We start from the raw sequence: 4468 nt of genomic DNA on the forward strand, positions 1-4468 counted from the left end.
TATCCCTATTATGTGTAAGTCACTCTGTGCCTGTTAGGGGTACAGGGTGATCTGTCCTAATATTGGGGTGGGAGTTGTTGATTGTTTGATGTTATGTGGTTGCATCCCATTGTTCTATTGTGTGTCTGGCTTGGGAGCAAACTATTATGTGGTATGTGTTTGTGTATTGGCTTGGTGGGGGGTGTTTCCAGCAGCCCTCCCTCCTGATGGGACTGTCTGTTGGTGTGTCTCTTGTTACTAAAGGTCGATTGCCCCGCCCTGTGTCATTATGCGGGGGGGGGGGTTGTTCCCTTGAATGTATATATCTTGTATCTGTGTTAAAATAAAGTAGTCTATTTCCTGGTTTACTTCAAGACTGGTGTCGTACAGTCTTGCATGGTCGGCTGTGGTGTCTTTGGTCGGTGTTTGGACGGGGAAGCAGTATTATAAAGGAAGTACCCAAGTGCGGACTGGGTCGGTTCTGTTACAATGGTGGCAAGCAGTGGTATTGTGCTTCCTGGCTGTGAACACATCCAAACCTCCACCGGAATCCAAGGTTCAGATAACAGGAGAGGAGATACAGATACCACCCACAGCTATGGAAACGGAGGTCTTATGGTGAATGCAGCAAGTGCTGGCTTACTTAGATGCTCCTGTTTCTGCATGGGACGAGCTTGGATGGAGGAATGCGTCTGTCCAACAGCTGGATGAGGGTATGGAAGATGGAGCAGTTGACTCATTCCTCCAATTACAGATCCCAGAATGTATGGATCTAATGAATTTTTCAGTGGAGGATGTTATGGGTGATGAGTCACCTGCCAAAGTGCTGGCACTGGGCCCAAGCGCCACCAGCCCGTGGCCTGGACATTTAGCCATTCCAGAGACTGGGGATTTGATAGACTTCTCTGCTGATGAAAAACAACCTGGTGAGCCTCCAGCGGAAGAGCTGGCAACAGGGCCAAACATTATTGAATTCTGCCCAGCACTGGTAACATCTTCTGGGTTCCATGGACAGGAGATGGTGAACCCCTATCCTCAGACACCAGTTCCAGAGACTGGGGATTTGATTGACTTTTCTGCTGCGGAGGAACCAGCTGGTGCACCTCCAGCAGAAGAGCTGGCATCAGGGCATGGCGTTGTTGACCTCTGTCCACAACAATCAGCACCGCAGGAGCTACAGGAAGAGGATGCAATCTGCACCTCACAACTGCAGCTTGAGCTGATGTCCGTGGATGGGACTTCAGTCTCCACTGACAAAACCCCAGAAAAGGATCTGGCATTGGAGGATGTCAGCCTTACTTTGCGAACACTGGCGGATGTCCATGAAGTCAAAGTAGATGAGACTACAGTCACCACCTGGGTACCCCAGGGATGCTGGGCAATCGGCACAGATCCCCAACAGCATGATGGAGTCGGCCCAGCCACCCTGTCTTCTCTCCAGCGGCTGAGAGGACTTCAGGGAGAAGGACCAGCCCGTACTTCTCCCCAGCGGCAGGTATGTTCTACGAGAGAGGCAGAGGTTGGCTGGGTGAGCAACGCTTTGTGTGGGACAATTTGTTTGGGGTACTGTGTGGGTGCTGGCATTGGGGGACTGGAAGTACGGACTAACTTCGGAGTCCACCCATCTGGGGTTCCCTCCTGCGTTAGTCTCCAGCCGAAAGGGGAGATATGTGATGGGAGTCACTTTGTGGGGCCCATGGACCACAGCTCACTTTGGAGATGTGGGGAGACCCCTGTCTCAGCTCCCCATATCCCTATTATGTGTAAGTCGCCTTGTGTCTGTTAGGGGTACAGAGTGATCTGTCCTGATATTGGGTGGGGGTTGTTGATTGTTTAATGCCATGTGGTTGCATCCCATTGTTCTATTGTATGTCTTGCTTGGGGGCAAACTATTATGGGATGTATGTGTTTGTGTATTGGCTTGGTGGGGGGGTGTTTCCAGCAGCCCTCCCTCCTGATGGGACTGTCTGTTGGTGTGTCTCTTGTTACTAAAAGGTAGATTGCTACGCCCTGTGTCATTATGCAGGGAGGGGGGGGGGTCGTTCCCTTGAATGTATATATCTTGTATCTGTATTAAAATAAAGTAGTCTATTTCCTGGTTTACTTCAAGACTGGTGTTGTCTAGTCTTGTATGGTCTGCTGTGGGTGTCTGTGGTCGGTGTTCGGACGGGGAAGCGGTATCCTAATGGAAGTACCCAAGCGCAGACTGTGTCGGTTCCGTTACAACCGGCAACTGTATTTACCTGTGATCTGCTGCGTCATTGGACACAGCTGATCACGTGGTAAAAGGCCGCTGTGATTGGCCTTTTACCACATCATGTGATCATCTGTGTCCGTAGTGTTTATTCATTACAATTAAATGAATCAACAAGCAAGCACTTGCCGCGCCTAAACACCTGTGCAAAATGCAACCTTAGGTGTATTTTGTAAGCAGCTTTTCTCCTGGCAGGAGAAAAGGTTGTTCAGGGGAGCTCAGCAAACACTCTGTGTGCATGAGGCCTTATATTAAGCTAATTCCAATATATTTGGAAATTATAACATTTTACATTTGGAAATTACAATTACATGGCAAAAAAGTGGCTGAAAGCATTTGTTATAAACTTTGTAAATTGAGCCTTACACTCACCGGCCACTTTATTAGGTCCACCTTGCTAGTACCGGGTTGGACTCACTTTTGCCTTCAGAACGGCCTTCATTCTTGGTGGCATAGATTCAACAAGGTGTTAGAAACATTCCTCAGAGATTTTGTTCCATGTTGACATGATGCCGAGTGTCGGCTGCACATCCATGATGCGAATATCCCGGTCTACCACATCCCAGAGGTGCTCTATGGGATGGAGATCTGGTGACTGTGGAGGCCATCGGAGTCCAGTGATGTCATTGTCATGTTCAAGAAACCAGTTGGAGATGATTTGAGCTTTATGAGATGGTGCATTATCCTGCTGGAAGGAGCCATCAGAAGATGGGGACACTGGAGTCATAGAGGGATGGACACGGTCAGCAACAATACTGAGGTAGGCATTGGCTCAATTGGTACTAAGGGGCCCAAAGTATGCCAAGAAAATATCCCCCACACCATTACACCACCACCACCAACCTGAAACGTTGATACAAGGCAGGATGGATCCAGGTTTTCATGTTGTTTACGCCAAATTCTTAACCTACCATCTGAATGTTGCAGCTGAAATTGATACTCATCAGACCAGGCAATGTTTTTTCACTCTTCTATTGCCTAAATTTTGATGAGCCTGTGCGAATTGTAGCCTCCATTTCCTATTCTTAGCTGACAGGAGTGGCACCCGGTGTGGTCTTCTGTTGCTGTAGCCCATCTGCTTCAAGGTTCAACGTGTTGTGCGTTTAGAGATGGTATTCTGCATACCTTGGTTGTAACGAGTGGTTACTTGAGTTACTGTTGCCTTTCTATCATCTTGAACCAGTCTGCCCATTCTCTTCCGACCTCTGACATCAACAACGTATTTTTCTCCACACAACTGCCACTCACAGGATATTTTCTCTTTTTTGGACCAGTCACTGTAAACCCTAGACATGGTTGTGTGTGAAAATCCCAGTAGATCAGACGTTTTTGAAATACTCAGACCAGCCCGTCTGGTACTAACAATCATGCCACGTTCAAAGTCACTTAAATCCCCTTTCTTCCCCATTCTGATGCTTGGTTTGAACTTCACCAAGTCATCTTCACCATGTCTAGATGCCTAAATTTGGGGTTAAATCCTCAACGCAGGGGTTTGTACACAGCAGGGTGGCAGGTGGTGCTGTGTTTGGGATTTGTACCAACGACCCTCGTGCTGTCTGGTGGAAGTGCTAACCATTTAGCCACTTTGGATTGAAGGAGAGTATTGCAGCAAAAGCTTTTTTTTTTCACATGAGCTGAACTGTTTGTTTTTTTTTCCTTTCCTATAGCTATGGGTAACCTGGTATTCTGAATATATCAGAATTAAATGATGCAAACGCCAGGATTGTCCTATTTAGCCGCGTATTACCATGATAAATGGCAGCAGTGATTTCATACCGCTAGGAACATGGGAGGACAGCACAGTAGTGAAATAAGGGTTTGCCAGTAGCAGAGCATTCATCCGCACGGATAACAAGGTTTGCCAGCACAGGAAGTATGAATCACGTTCTGCAAATAGGAATCAGGGTCAGTCTAGAGCAGCCATTTCTTCTGATCGGCCATACTAAGGCTGGCCAACACACCAACCACAAATCTATGTTCAGACTCCAAAAACAACATATAGGATTCATTTGTAGTTTACAAGCAGATTAGGAAACAATGTCTGCTTCAAACTCCTTTTGATCTCGCCTCCAGTTCAGAATATACCGCCCACCGAACACAAATAATCTGAAGAGTTCACGTTCAGCATCTGAAAAAAGAACTACTGTAAAAAAAGTAGATTTTGTTTTAAAAAAAAATGTTTTGTACAAGCAAACAAATATACTTCAAGCAGAACTTCACTGTCTCAATCAACAT

This window comes from Staurois parvus, unplaced genomic scaffold, assembly GCF_062004578.1.
Source record: "Staurois parvus isolate SC_StPar_1 unplaced genomic scaffold, SC_StPar_1.0 ptg001122l, whole genome shotgun sequence".
Classification (NCBI taxonomy): Eukaryota; Metazoa; Chordata; class Amphibia; order Anura; family Ranidae; genus Staurois; species Staurois parvus.